The sequence below is a fragment of the Aythya marila genome (assembly GCF_965140915.1).
Source record: "Aythya marila genome assembly, chromosome: 3".
Classification (NCBI taxonomy): domain Eukaryota; kingdom Metazoa; phylum Chordata; class Aves; order Anseriformes; family Anatidae; genus Aythya; species Aythya marila.
In genome coordinates, this window is record NC_139044.1 from 28477292 (window position 1) to 28494205 (window position 16914).

The 16914-nt window shown below is 37.8% G+C and overlaps 1 protein-coding gene across 7 annotated transcripts in view; it reads right to left on the reverse strand.

Moving 5' to 3' along the window:
- The window catches only part of AKT3 (AKT serine/threonine kinase 3), a 153921-nt gene that overhangs the window by 89275 nt on the left and 47732 nt on the right, over window positions 1-16914 (reverse strand). The window lies entirely within an intron of this gene.

The following is a 16914-nucleotide window of genomic DNA, read 5'->3' on the forward strand; positions in this document are numbered from 1 at the left end:
GTCAGTCCAAACACCCAGAAAAAAAATTTAGAGGCAGAGTTTTAAAAAGATGGGGATATTTGTTCACTTAGATTAAGGTTTTAGGCATCTGAAAATAAACTTGCTTCTCTCCCTTTTCCCTGTGCAGCTGGGAAACATGGCACCACCAAAAGTGCCATGCTGCCCTTTGGGAATGGATTCCAACTGTGCAGGTGCCTGAAAAACTCATAAACATTCACCTTGGTATGTAGAGCACAGAAATAGTAAGATTCATTTGATACAAGCCACCTATATTCTATAAGCATTTTTATATGACCCCAGTAAACTTCATCAAATGAAGAAAAAGCCTTGCCAAGAAAAGCTTGCAAGTAAGAAAAAGAGATTTATATACAGAACTCCTTAAAACATCTTTTAAAATTTCGTATTTATGAGTTAAGAACTGGAACAAATGACGACGGAATAAATCTATGCTTCTACCTAGTATTTCAAAGAGAAACAAATCTAATACCAGAATTAGGTATGAGGACATATGGGCAGTCTATCACCTGACTACCAAACAACCGTACTAAAGCTCACACATGTTTGTTAATCCCACGAGGTAAAACGTTGCTTTGTCTTCTGGGGGTCGTGCTGCAGATGAGTGCCCGTTATGATGCTGATGCATTTTTCTGTGCTAAGATCCCGAGGGAATTTGAGTTCACCATCAGTGAAACAGACAGAAATTTTTCATCTCCTCTGTCCTAAAAGTCTTCAATTTTTTTGTTTATCAAGTGTGCATGTAAGAATAGCAAGTAGTGGCAGCACAGCTGAAACAGTTTCAACAAAAGCTTGTCTTCTGACTGCCTACACTTTAATTCAGTTAAATTTTATACCAAGACTATTTAGTTTTCAGTGACAGCTTGATCTTGTACCAACAGATCACATGTTTGATAGGGAATGACTGAAATTTAGTGACATGATTATTGGTTACAGACAGCAAGCCCTCTCCAGACAATCTGAGATGATTAAGGGGAGGGCCATTTCCCAGAGATCTGGCTATTCTCTGATGCACTTTTTATCTCTGTACGGAGCAGAATAAGGTCGGACCAAGTGATCAAGAATGAGTAAACTATAGAAACACTCTGGCCCCCTAGAAGCTTTCATTCTCTTGAAATAAGTCTGTTTGCAGATTCCTCCAGTTCCAACCATACACCTCAGAGAAGTGCAGATGCTGTTTTTGTAGGGTTTGGGGTGTTTTTTTTTTTTCCTCACCCTTTGGATCCTGCAGCCCATTGTTTTTACTGATCTGATATACCAATTGTGCGGCTCACTTGTACAACATGAAGAAAAAAAAGTGGGGGGGGGGAAGAGGGGGGAGAAGAGGGAGAAGAGGGGGGGGATGTCAAATGGGGAGGTGAGAGCAGGAATAGGACAGTGTCCCATCAAATCATATCACTGACCCCATCAGCCTGGAAGTCATGTTCTTGCTGGAATCTGCATGAAGTGGCCACAGGCATGCGTTCCAGACAGGGTTTAGCTCAACCTCCTCCTTCATTCATTAGCAGCATCTGCTAGATACGATGAAGAGTAGAAAGAAAACAACCTCTGGATACTGTTCTAAAAATTTCCCCCTCTCTCTGGCACATTAGGCATCTGTTTAAATGCTGTATTCATGTGGGTAACAAGTAGGACGGCTGCATGACTATCTATTGTTAATTGTACATGCACCAAAGCACAAGACATGTATCTTCTTACTGTGGCCTCTGTTTGCGAAAGGACGATCATGCTGCCCAGTTGCATCCTTTACACACGTTTGCTCCTTATGGTAGGAAAAGTGCAGAAACAGTAATAACCTCTGCCTTCATTCAAGGAGAATGAACAGTGCCTTAAATGATACTTTTAGTCTCTCTCTCTCTCTCTCTCTTTCTCTCAAAATCTGTATTTGTGCTACCACCAACACAACGTTTTAATTCTTAACCCAGCAACACTCCGCACACTACAGGAAGTAACACTGCATTGTCGTTAAACACCACTAATTACATAATTTAGCAAACAAATATTAAGAAATTACTTGATTATCACAAACACATGCCGTCATGGAGAAAAGTACAAAGGATCAATGGGCTTGACTCGGTGGAACAGAAAGCAGAGAAGCACAGCAAGGGAAGTATGTAGACACTACATTAATTGAGAGACCTCTAACTAACAATAATATTGAGCACAAAGGCACTAAACTGATTCTAAAAGCAGTACCCAGCCAAGAAGGACTATGAAACTCACTAGGAACTACAGTAAATTTATTTTTTAATATTGACACAGTGCGTGTCAACAGGCACCTCAGCAAAGAGCAACTGGATCTGAATAATATTCTGAACAGGTCTCGGACAAATTCTTAACAAGCTCATGTTTCATTACCACCCTGAATTTCTTGTGCTCAAACCTGTATAGGACACTCTGTGATTTTTACTCATGGTATCATATATTTTAAGACAAAAAAGAATATCTGATCATTTCAGTCTAACCTCTTCATGAAAACAACAGGCTAAAGATTTTCTCTGTTATGTATATATTGGTAATGTTGGTTCTCTAAGTGCATATCTCATGCACTATCTTGTTTTGATGCTGTCAAAACACTTTCCTTAGTATTTTTCCAGTCTTCCTCATAGTCACCCGCATCTTCATTCTGAATACATCTGGATTCAACACTCAGTCATGCGGTCCCAATATCCTTACCCTGCTACATTCGAGAGCTCTTTGCCCCATTCTTATGTCCAAGCAATTGGATACTTCTCAATATCTGCACAGGTTTCCTCACTCTTATGCTCTAAAGCAATTCTCTCAACACTGAAAACAATCTTTCCTCTCTACTATTTTTTTCCCAGATTTAAATATTCATTTTAATATTAAATATTAAAAGAGAAACTGGAACGGAACTCCAATCAGCTGGGAAAAAGCCAGCACATTGGCTATGAAAGGAAAGCCTGCCTCACCGACCTGATGAGTTCAATAAGGAGGTGATAAACATGAGGGTAAAAGGCACCCAGTAGGCATAATGTGTTTAATGAGGTTCCTCCCCAAATACAGTTAAAGAAACTACATTGCACAGGACTGGTGGAGGGTTTTTTTATACAGTCTGAAAATTGGCTAAGGAACAGGAAACAAAACATAAGGCTTAACGGCCTCTTTTCAGCATGAGAAAGACAGACAGTAGGTCCCACAGGGATCCATGCTGGGATCATTTTTATTCAACATCTTAATCAATGGACGTTGGTATGATCCATGAACTCTTAAAGTTTACAGGTAACATCATGCTATCGTAGACAGTCAAATATAATGTCAATGGCATGAAACAAAAAAGAAAAAGAAGGACCTCACAAAATTGAGCTGGCAAAGGTGAAAATGAACAACAGGTATAAAATGTGGGATAATGTATATATAAAAAAATAATCTAAACCATGCATCGCAACATTTATCTTAGAATGAGGAAGTACAGTTTAGTAGAGTCCTGGAGTCGCTGCTGACAGCTTTATGAAATCATAAGTTCATGTACAGCAGCAGCCAAAAAAAAAAAAAAAAAAAAAAAGCTGACAAAATGTTGGGCATTTCAAAAAGGATACTGTGAAGAGAACGGATGTCATTTTGCTGACACAGAAAACACTGCTGTGCCCACATCTTCATTAACCTGCACAGTCTGGTCTCCACATCTCATGAAGGATGCAATGCAATTGCAAAAAAAAAAAAAAAATAGACATAGAGAGAAGGACAACCAAAAGGATCCAGGGGATGGAGCAGCTGCCTTTTCTAAGAGAGGATTAAGAAGCAGGGACTTCTCAGTTCAGAGAGGAGATGTTTGAGGGGTTATGGCTGACATTTACAAAATCAAAAGGCCATAAATAAGTGCAGAGTTGTCATTCACCCAATACCACAATACAAGAACCAGGGCACCTGGCAAAGCTACCAGGAGATACACTGAAAATGTGGAAGAAAACCTTTTATGCAAGCCTTTTTTTTTTTTTAATGTACTTCTGAAACTTACTGCCACAGGGAGCTGCAGAGCCAGACTGCATTGGGATGTTCAAAAAGTTTAAATTCACGGACAACGGGTTCATACATGGATACTACACAGATGACACAGGGATGTACATTACTAATACAACAGTTCTGGACACTGGGAAAATGCAAGGGGAATGAATGGCAAGAACATAGCCAAGTTTTCAGGCTCTCCTTGAACAGCATCTCCTTTGCTACAGGCAGATTACTGGGCTAGATAGGACAGTGGTATGACTCAGATATAGTTTGACCATTTCTTATTTTATTTTTACTCTCTGCTGTAACATGAAGAACAGATGTGATCACTTCCTCTTTTTCATTTAGCTTCAGTAATTACAATTCATTCAACCTATACTCATAAAACACTGATCACTCTCATTGCTGGTCTCTGTTAATAGTCTTTATGATCTTGAACTGCAGCACCCAGAAATGGACACAGTTGACAACCGAGACTTAAAGTGCTCAGTGGAGCTGAAAGATGTTTCTCACAGGCTCTGAAACTGTGTATGCATGCCTGCATTTCCCTTCTTCAGAACACTGAGATATAATTATTATCCTGACTGCGATCCGTGGTACCTACTGGTACCTCTTCTTTCTGAAGCACTTGTTCTCCATCTGTTCTTTTGTAAAGTTGATCATTCTAGTGTTTGTGTCAAACTTGCTCCCCCAAATAGCTTCTAGCTCCTCACAACCACATCTCGACATTATTGATGTTCTAAATACCAATCCTATCTTCCAACACACCTGCAGTCCCTTTTGCCTTGGAGGCACCTGAAGACATCAATAACCATTCTCTTCTCCATTAAGCACCTCCGCAATGAAAGTACTGACTAGGCAGAATGCATGACAGAGCCTAGCAGATTTCTGTTCCATATTTACTTCAATTTTGATAGAGAGCATTTAATAAATGCTCAGCACAGTTGTTGTGTTTTTTTTTAAACCATTTTTGCTGCTAGAAACAAAGCTCAGTTATTTCATTTAATCTCTGCATCTCATTTCCTTATGAAAATGTTATTCATAGATATCAGAAGCATAACTAAATCCAAGATACAACATCCCAAGCTTCTCTCCTATGCACAAAGATTGCTACCTTGTCAGTAAAAGGAAATTTGATTAGTTTGATGCAATTTAACTTTGCCAAATCCACAGTGACTCATCTCATTATTTTCTAGATGTTCATAAATAGTCTACTTATTCTAGTATTTTCCTTTCTGTTAAATCGATGTCAAGCATTTTGCCCTATTAAAACACATTTTGGTTGAACATAAAATACACGAAAAGCAATCCGGATAACTTTCTCGGTGTTATTTATTATACTAGTCTGTGATCTCTAAATGTTATCATAGACGATTTCATAATTGTTTTCTTAAGTGCTGAACCTGCCAAAGAGAGACAGGTGTAAAACTGATCGCTGCAGGATACAAGTAGAGTATCATCACATACCTTCATCTCCCAAACTTTTAGACATACCTTCCAGTCTGACTTCAGGTAGAAAGTGAGTTGTATAGGAATACCAAAGAAAAAGAGGGAATCCAGCTTACCGTCATAAAAATATGAAAGAAGAAGCAAAAAACCCAGTCCAGTCTCAAAAGAGGCAAAGTATTTACTGGAAGTCTTACTCCTTTGTGTACAAGAGGCCTCATGACCGATCTTTAACTCTGACATGAACACATCACGGTAAGAGTGTTCCAGAATAATGGCATAATTAACTCAAAATACCCACTGCAAATATAAAAGAAAAACACCTTCAAATATTCAACAAATAGCACCTTGCCACAACCATTGTTATCTGCTGCTGCCAATCAGTATTGTTATGGTTGTACAAAGACTCCAGTGCACCAGACTGTCGCTAATTATGTATATTCAAGTGATTAGCAAGCACTTGTTGCCTCGTTCACACCACCCTCCAAACAGCAGCCTTTGAGAGGAGAATAGACTGCAAATTTATTGAGAGAACACTGTTAATCCTTTGGGGAGAATGTAAATGTAAACAGGACTACTCTACATCAAGGTGCTTTGACAACAAAAATCATCTGCATAAACACATGCTCAACAACAAACAGGTGTTCTATTTCACAACTAGCGCCCATTTGATGCTTTCAAGTAAGCATTATGCACAAACTGTTAGAAGTACTTTGAAACCAGCTGCAATTACTATAATTAGCTGTTTTCCTACACTTTGGGTATTTTTTTTTCCTGTACCTGTTCAGTATTGTGTTGGTTGCAATCTGCAAGCTCAAGTGAAACTGAGGTTCTAGCCTCTTGTTTAAAGATTACTATCCTTTCAGTTCAGCATGAACTATGATAAGTTCATATTTATCATTAAAGTGCCACCAGTTATAAGATGATGTTTGCATAAAATAACTTAGCAGTCCTACAAATGTCAGGTCACTCATGTAACACTCATCATGAGTAGGAAAACAAGGACAACTGCCAAAATAGCACCATAAAAATAGTAAGCCTTCAATGTTCAGGATTTCCCTTTTTAACAGAAATGTCCCCAGGAACTAACAAGATTTATTTTTAATAACAAGAACTTTACTTCTAGTTTTATCAGACAATGGGTGGTGAGAAGTCCTGATTGTAGACATCTACTCCTCAGAACATGCTTCAAGTAAATGTTTAAAATAATTATCTAGAGAGAAATCACGTGCTTCCTTCTCTTTAATGAAGAAAAAAATAATACATACAAAGCACCTCTACATGTTATAATAATTATTTAAATAATTATCTAAGTATCTGACCATTCCTGCCTCAGCATTTCATGGCATCTGCACAGCCTTTGGTTTTCAGCAGTTCCAAATTTTCTGCCGCAGTGATGCATTTCTACAGGTGAGTTCAACACGAACGATGAATAAATCTAGTTGCCTCATCTCCAAAGTCAAATCCTAATGTGCTAATTTCATAAGCTTGGCTGTGCCACCTATAGATAGCTAAAATCTGATTCTCCTACCCTATGATTTGCCAGATTTTAACGACTGAACAGAATAATTCCATATTCAGCATCTGCTGAGGGATGATTTTTTTTTCACAAATGAAAAGCTTAGCAAGCAAAGACTGGGACTGCCCAGGGAGTAAGAACACAGCTGGGAAGAAGGGCTAAAGATGATAAATACACAGTACTAAGATAAGGACAGGCTACAGGAGACTGAAAGAAAGAGTCTCTTTCACCTTGTGTGAAACAGGCAGGAAAATCTGTCATCATCAGAATGCAGCACCTTTCCAAGTCAGGAAGACAGCCTTCTGTTGACTAGTTAATTTGACATCCTCCACCAATATCAAAATATACCTGAGGTCCCTCTAATGCTTCTCCATCTGTAATAGAGGAGTTCTATTTTGGGTATGTCCACAATGGGTGATCTACAGAGTTCTATAATTTTTTCTACAATGTCCACTGTTTTCATTCCAGCAGCGTCTGCTCAGCTGGAAATGATACGATAGCTTCAGCTCGTTTGGGCCAGCCAAGCAATACGACACTGTATTCATAGCAGTTATTCCCTAAGAGAACAAAAGAACAAGTAAAGATTTTAATAAATGTTGTAATATCACAAGACCTCCCACAAAAATGCTGGGAGCATCATATGTCTAGAAAATTCCAGGCAAAACTAATTTTGGGGGTTCTTCCAGAGACACATTACCCTTTGATTAGCCCAAACAGAGGACAAAAAGCCAACTGTGGCTTGCATTAGCTCATACGGCACGCATTGAAAGTGATACATCACTAAATCTACAGCTTATGTATTTAAATGCAAAGGAACACCAGAGAATGTTGTCTGTCTTAATGTAATCTTTGTGATTTGTATTCCTAGTTCTTACACTGCAATCGAAAACCAAATTTCACAATGCAGTCACAGCTAGCCACTGAAAAAATGCAACCACTCCATAGCACCAACCATTCTTTTGACCTGAAGTCAGGTAATCCGAGGAGCTAGACCAGGAGAAAGGAAGCAACTACATCTTTCTGTTTCAGGGCATTTTTTTTCTGCTGGTTTAATATGTTGTTCCAACACTGCTTGCTTAGATGAACACTGCTGGTAGGGCAAAAGATATTGCAGAAATGCATATGCAAAGGTTGCAGTGAGCAGCCCACTCCCTCCCATTCTAAAGAGAACCACATATTAGTTTAGCTAATCTATTATAATCTGTCTCATTATATGAACAGATATGTAATGATTTAAAACAGCCCATTTTTACTTCAAAATCTGAAGGGCTAAGAGTTAGTAATTTGTTGCAGAATTTCTAATGGGAATGGTAACTTCTACAGTCACTGCAAGAAGGGGCTGGAAGGGGCAAATGAACAGCTGTGGGATGCTTAAACAGCTCTAAGTAGATGTGCAAATATGGTTCAGTTATTGTCAAATAAGTCAACTATATGCTAAGCAAAATATACAGCTATAAGGGTGTTTACTGCTCATTCATGTCATCATCACCACACATAAAGATACGTGCAGACACGTCCACTTTGGTTTGTTTGCTTAAGACACTCTGCTAGACACAAAGGGATCTAATTAAGAGAAATAACTGTATTGAATCCAAACATAAGGAGGGGTATAAGAACCTGGTATCCTATTTACACACACAATGTGTACTGTTTCTGGTTTTCAAGTAAAAATGTGAGAGAGAAAAAAAAGAATAGCATATAATGGAAAGTTTCTGTAGAGGTCACTATCAGTATTTGCACATTGTTTGATATTAAAGTTGTATAAACTAGCAACATCCTGAAAAATTTATGCATGTGTTTACATTTACAGGATATATATTTAAGCATGCACATGAGATCAATATGAAATCACTCTGAAGAAACACTCTGAAATCACAAGTTTTAAATGAATCAAAGAAAAACCAATGATACTATTCAGCCATGGGTTTAAAAGAAGAAAGAAACGTAATTTTAACGAGACCCTTTTGAGCTTTACAGCAGTACAGTTACCTCTAATTTACTGCTTTTCATAACACTCTTCTCTCAAAAAACATTTTTTTCCATGAATGCTGCATCTAGATCTTCTTTCTTTTTTTTTTTTTTTTTCTTCCATGTGTTCTAGTGAAAGGTGAGATCTTCCTAAAGACAGTCAGGCAGATGAAAAGGACAGAATATTTTGTACCAAGCTGATGTCCTGAGCTAGTGCTCCAAGCAAGTCTCATAACAGACTATGGTTTTGAGATTATATTTTTCCTGCAAAACAAATATAGTAATTATAAATGCATTGTATTTGAGTTGGTCAGATCTAACTGCCTCAAGAAGACTTTAGTCATCTTTAGGATGAACCAGTTGCTCCTTTCAAATGCTCATGTAAGCAAAGGGTGAAGTCTGAATGGGAAGATGAATCCTATCTTTCAGAACTCCAAAGAATACTTTGATAGCTAGTATTCATCAGGAGTAAACAGGTAAGTGGCTAGCACAGGCCAAAGCATCATACCTACACAGGCCTTGCATGTATTTTCAATATTATTTTGAAGCCTTCCTGTTAAGATGAGCTAACTTGCAATGACAGAGGAATTATGGTATTTATTAGTATGCTAACCAGCAAAGCATGGACAATTCAACTGTGCTCAGTACTCTCCACATGTAGGCCATGGTCGTGGATGTAACCTGTAAGCTTTGACAACTGAACTTTAGCCAAAGAAGTGAGAGGTGTAATTGGTAAGGAAAGGAAAATCCCTTATCAGAAAGTCTGCCTTCTGTGACAAGGACTTCACAGACGTCGTGTACATAGAACATCCTGTGTTGGAAGGGACTCACAAGGATCATCAAGTCCAACTCCTGGCTCCACATAGGACCACCAAAAACTCAAACCATGTGTCTGAGAGCATTGTCAAAATGCTTCTTGAACTCCTGCATATCAGTGCCGTGACCGCTTCCCTTGGGGAAGCCTGTCCCAGTGCCCGACCACCCTCTGGGTGCAGACCTACATGACTCTACTGCAAAGCTGAAACACTCCAGGGCTGCTATGAGAGGAGATCCAAAGAGCTGCAGCAAAAAGACTGGTTGACAGAGCAAGCATCACTAGTGAGAGCAGTCAGACACCAGTCCAGTTTTGGAAATGACTACCAGTGAACAAAGTTAGTATGAGCAGTTAAAATGATCAATAGAAACAACCTGACATGGATGCACCCTTCAAATCAATATTCTAGAGCACTAAAACCCATACAATAGTGACTACCCTAAGTTACAACAGTTTATACAACCTGGCAACTGGGGACAATAAACACCCCGGCACTAGGTAGGACTACTCTACCAACAGCAAACTGAATGGAATACAACTAGAGGAATGGGATTAGTGGCTGGCTACTTTGGCAAACCCTCGTAGCTGCAGGAGATTTGGGTCAGGAGTACTGCCAGCATGTTTGGGGGATGAATACTGATGCTGTTATGATTCTGTTTTCAGTGGTTCAGACCTCCCAAACTGATCTTCCATCATCTTTTCCTCGTGTTTATTGACCTTCTGTGATGGGGAAATTAATGCTTACAGACCACACCTAGGAAACATAATTCAGTATCCTGGTTTCCTAAGAAAGAAATTAAGTTGGGGATGTATAAGCTTTCCATTAGGACCCCTCAAACACCTAACAACAGGGTTTTGGCAAAGAATTGCATACTTCCTCAAAGACCAAGCTTCTAGAAAGAATACACTCTCCTGCAAAAACTTGTGCTGATAAGTTGTGTTCTCTGGATGCCTCCATAACCCATTCCTACTAATTTCCTGCAAAAACAAAACAAGACCATATGCTAACAGAAAACATACATGTGCTTTGAAATCCTTCTTCAGCATACTGGGTGAAAGCACTCCACCAGTTTGCTGCTTGACAAATAAGCAACGTGTACTTGTTGGAACAGTATTTAAAAGGGGTGAGACAGCAGCACTTGTACAAATATTTAAAATAAGTACACTTTCAAAAGTGTTTTGTTAAACAGGGCCATATTATAACTAAAACAATATAACACATTTACAACTAAGCCTGACTAAACAAAAACGCTTATGCCAAAATATCCACAGCAGCGCTAGCACATTGTAACAGAGTGGAGCCCCCTATGTTTTTATGGAACTTTCACAACCCTCACCCTACATTTATATGGTACTTTCACGACCCTAACACAGCATAACGCTGTTGCCGCTCTCACATCCAGTTCCCAGGGAGGGAGAGGCCTGCAGGCAGCCCTGAGTACGCTACTGCCCGAGCATGATGTCACTGTGGTGCTGCCGGAGGGGAACAGTCAGTACCAGGAAGCGCCAAACCCCCTCATTGTGCGCCGGAATCAGCACAGGGATGGATGCAGGTTGTAAATCTGGACGCGGACCAGCCAGATTTCAGATCACAGCTTCGCTCTGGGAGGCAGTTGAAGCAATAAGCAGAACGTCCACTTCTGTTACATGCGATGTTTCAAATGTAAACATTAACTCTGCAGCTGAATTCCCAGTCTACACTACCATAAATACAAAGAAGAAATACAAATAGCTGACCTCTAGTAAAGCTAATAAATCCCTAAGTGTTGATTCCCAAATACTTTCAGATAATTCTCTTCCCCTCTTCCACAAAATACCTTTGGAGTGACATCACTACAGTTTTAAACAGCAAACTACATTTATGACCCTGAGAAGTTAAACAGAAGGAGGAAACAACGAATGAGATCATCTAGAGGGGTGGGGGGGGATGTTTCTTTTCACAAATTACCGCCACTTTTTTTTTTTTTTTTTAATTTTTACTTTTAAAAAAATTTGCATCCTAAAGCTTTTCTCAGTCTCTCCATTATGTAACAGTTCTTTAGGAAACCGCCAGCTACCCTGACAACTGGGATGTTTTGCCAGAACGGCTTTGTCTAAATCCTAAAGCAGTACTTGGCTATGCACTGAGCCCAGTGGCTGCCTGTGATCTGAATGCCAATGAGGAGCACTGCCCCTCTTGTCTGACAAGTCAGAGACTTAAAGGTCTATTTGAGGTCAGCAAACTGTCTGGGCTACTTTCGTAAGCTTGAGAGACTGAGAAACACAGCCAACAACATGTTCTTTCCTTTGAGTGCCACACTGGGCAAAGAGCATTTAATGCACAATTGCCATTACATTTTATTTTAAGTAGCAAAGAATACATATTCTTCATCTTTTGTTTCTGTTTGCTTTGGTGCCTATCTTGAATTCCTAGGATCATCAATGAAATTCAACCCCCTAGTGGACAGGTAGAAATGAAGACCGATTTACATTTACTTTAAAATCAAATAAACTTGCATATCTCAAAATTGAAGTAACAAGATTACTGCAATTAATACCAACACACAGATTGTATCCAGTTTAATATATGCTAACTCTGGTGTACTGGCTTTATACCATTCAAATCCCTAGCTTTCCTTATAGTCCCCATTCAATCAAGCCCTGTATCGCACACTTAAAACTACTATTTTTTGTTGCACATCATGAGAAATAGTGTAGCAGGCCAAAAAGTGCTCAAAAATCTCTTTGCCCAGATTTGTTACAAACATCTTGAAATTCTCTTTTTTGACACTTACAACAGATCTTTTAAGATGGCAATGGGTACATAATCCATCAACATCAGTAGTTATGAGGCAGCAGTAACTTCCAATCTTTTACATCATTTCTACTTTTGGCGGCAGAGCCATAATTATCTGCTAGTTGCACAGAATGTTAACTTATTCTCTTACTATTGCTTTTGATGTAAACAGTGAAAAAAAATGAGACCTACAATGCATGCCGCCTTTTTCACCAATACTATAGCTGAATCTATGAGTATTAATAATTTTCTGATCTAAAAATTTGGACAATTCAAATTTCTATTTTCAAATTTACCACCTTTCATTTGCAATTGGAAATTTAAGCTTCAATTTTTTTGAAGGAAAATTTAACTTCAAACACTCTGAATTCTTAGATATGAGGATATCTCATAAACCCAAAAAGGAAGGGATGCCTTGATTTCTAGGATGATGCAACTACATTTCACACAATGAAACATGTTGTTCACATAGCAAAAATAATTGGTAACAACATGTTTTCATGCATGTTTACTAAAATTCTGCATTAGAAGGTATTTATTATACAGAATTACATGAGATAAGGTGACAGAAAACTGTAACGTATCCACTGATTTCTAGAAGGAATTCCCATTTTAGACAGTAGAGTTCAAAAATTAATGAAAAAAATTGCAAAGTTGCTCATTAACTTGTCAGACAAAACCGCAAACTAAGGAAGAAGCAGTTAAGAGAATAGCTTTGCTAAAAGCAAGGTTACTTCTCCCACTGAGAAAGGGTGCTAATATGTTTTTGAACTTGCAAACTATTCCACGTATAGATACATTAAAAAAAGAACTTTTGGTGATATATTTTGGGCATATGATATGATCTTGAGGGGGAGGTTGCCTTTTCACTTTATTTTACCTACAGTAATTCATTCATTCTGGATGTTCCCTGTGAGCATGGAAAACTAGTATGGAGTAACTGTTGCATATATGATAAAACAAAATTGTGTGATATTTGTAAATATAAATACAATATATTTATAAATATATATATATGTGTATATTTAAAACTGCATTAAAATAATTAAAGAAGATCTAGGTTATAAGCTGTACCTTTTTAGGAAATAATTTAGTAAGGCATATCTCATGTTCTTTTCAATCCATTACCTTTATTACCATACATCATTTTTTCTCAAATGTCCAAGTGTTCACCTGAATTCCTGGCAGGTAAGGGCATTAAATAGATACATTCCTACAAAAACTTAAACAAAATTCACTGAAAATATTCCCAAGTCTGCCTCCCAGCTTCTCAGTCAGGCTCCCAGTATTTCCATCACAAATGTCTACGTAGCAAGGGGTTTCAACATCAGTAAGTTAGACTCTCTGAAGTCTCTAGCTTTGACATGAGACATCCCCAGAATATCGATTATGACCCTTCCAAAGTGATCAAGGTCTTGTGTGACTGTGGAAAACCAAACCTTTTCTAGCGAGTTTCACAAACTTATAAAGAGCAGAAGTAAGTTCATGGAAAAAAATAATAGTCAATAAACCTTGCATCACTTTGTGACCCCAGCTATTCAAAGTCTTCAGCCATGCTTTCAGTATTGCTGAAAAGCACATGCTTGACACCCCTACCATAGCGATGTGCACCTCCAGGCTGACAGTCGGCTGATTAAACCACTAGCTGACAGGCACTGGAATACAGTCCCAGAGGAAATTCAAAGCTTTCTCCACAGTTTGAGACAACCACTTCAGTTCCCTGGTGCTCTTGTCTTGGAGTAGATTCCTCATGAGTTTCAGCCAAGTGGATTTTCAAAGTTTGTCAGCTTCTGTTTCTTAGACCAGGACTGTACTACTAATTTATCTTATCACCTGCTTGTGGCAGGTATCAGAAAAAGCCATATATTAAGTGAAATCTATTAAGAAGAATACCACGATAAAATTAACTGTCCATTTCCATTTTCTTCTTTCATCTTCTCTCCCAGAATCCATGCAGCATCATAGTGGTCATGAAGGTAACAATTTTACATAGTGACTGCACTTACAACACTTAGTACATGGCCACAACCTTCATATTCATAGCAGACCAAATCATTGTGCTCAGCACTACACAACAGCAGCTGGAACATACAACAGTTTCAGAAGGATGCCAACTAGCAACATATCAGCTATGTATTAAATACAGAGGCCATGCAAGTTTGACAAAGTCTCACAGTTACAGTAGATTTTACTTTTCTTTCCCAAACAGATTTTTACTTATTTTGGGATACTTATCACAATAAATAGTTATATATTGACCACAGCAGAATAGCAGTTTGCAATGTGATCATATATAGGTAAGTAACTTTATTTGAGGAACTTAATCACTCTTTTAGGAAATTAGAAACAAAATATGTTTTTGAAAATCCCTTTTCTTCCCTCCTCAGTTCTCCAGTTTGTAACATCCTGTAATTTTATTTCAGGTTCTGTTCTTAAACTCCAATCTTCTTTCACTCACTTTGTGAAAGTGCAGAGCTACTGTATTTTCAAGAATTTTAACAATTCTCTCTAAAAAAAAATCAAACCCAAACCCATTCAAGCCTACAAACTAAAGAGACTTGTAATCTTTAGAATATAAAAAGCCAACATGCCATGTTTTCTTCCAACATGAAAGAAGTCCACTTCATGATTAAAAAAAAAAAAAAAAAAGTAAGGAAAAAAAAATCTTGGCCACAATGGATGACATATATATAAGCAAAAGGATCTCCTCAGCTTTTTAATTCATAGTGGCATCACCTTCCCTATCTTTTGCTAAAAGCTCTACATACAACAAGAAAAAAAAAAAAAAAAAAAAAAAAAAAAAAAAAAAAAGGAAGGTATAAAGCAGAACAGCTCATATAAAGATGTGTTTCTGAACTATTGCATGGTTTTGAGATCAGGTGAGAAAGTCTTGTATTTTTTGACAAGCAAATTCCATAAGCATCCATTTCTCCTCTCTGACCTTTTTCCACTAGCCTGTGTATGTACACTCACTCTGCCGCCTCCCCAGGCAGAGGACTTTCGCTTTAAAAAGATTACTACACATTTACAAGTTTGATCATGTTTTTTGAGGATTTTTGCCCAAGTGGCTGTGCTAAAAAAAGCTATAAACTTCATTAAGTTCAAACACTAACCAATGAAATCAGACCAAATGGTTTAACAATTCTTGCTAAAATACAAATGAGGTAAGTAATGTAAAAAGTAACAGCTTTCCTTCAAAGCAAACATCCTTTGGTGTCTGACAATGCTTTCAAACCTTTAGCCTCTGTGAAATAATGGCCTAACTTTCTGCTTTGAATTTGCTAATAATTCAAGAAGTGCTACCTTGGCAATTTCTCCTGAGCAATTCTGATTCCTCCTGCAATATCTAGTTTGAAGTAATTTTGGTTTCTCTGAGCTCTAAATGAGAGCCAGAAAACTGAAAATTAAAAATCTTAGTATCTGTATTGAGCAAATTAGTATAACCTATTCTTGAGAACAGAAATAGTGGGTAGAGATTTAAATATGACAAAACTATCAAAACAGCTTTTGTAAAAAGAAATTACACCTTAAATCAGAGTTGTTTTCCTTTTAAAGTATTAAAATATTAATAAATATTTTGATCAGAAAAAAATCCAGTTGATACAGACTACTTCAGTTTCCAAACAACATTTGGCAATATCCATTAAAAAAAAAAAAAAAAAAAAAAAAAAGGCTAAAAGGCTACTAAAAATCCTACTCCCCACAAGATAAAAGGGATGATCTTCTCACCAATAAATAAATAAATAAATAAATAAATAAATAAATAAATAAATAAATAAAATATATGCGAAATTGTCAGTTTTCACAATGAAAGGAGGGTCATCAGTGGAGACGTGCAGTGACCTACCTTGAGTTTGACATAGACTTAAATGACTGGGAAAAGAAGATATGGTGTGTGAAGGTGTGGTAAATCAAAGCTGGTGATGAGAAAAGATGTTCTGCCTAGTAAAGAGGAAAGCCAATTGTAATGAACCATAGAAAGACTTCAGACAACATCTTTCCCTATTCCTTATACTTCTCCCTAGCTTCACCTAACATCACAGGTTATACATCAGACTGGCCACTGGGGCTATTCTTACTTCTTTCTTAACCTACATATTCATTCCATAGGTATAACCAAATTGAATTGATAATAAGCTCCTGAATCAGCACAACCATGCGTGTGTTCCAGGACTTTGGCTGTCTCAAGATTTAGTCTGGAGATGGATTTTGTTAAACTGTTTGTGTTTGCCTCCAAGTGGCTTCTCCTGAATGATTCTTCTAGACAGGGTTTTCTGTTCAATATTAAAACATCGTAGAGAGTCTTTCTTAGGCATCCAAGAGGTCAACTCTGATTTCTGAGGTGTAATTTCTTTCCAAAAATTTGTTTTGATAGTTTTGTCATATTTATATATCTTTCTCAAGTCT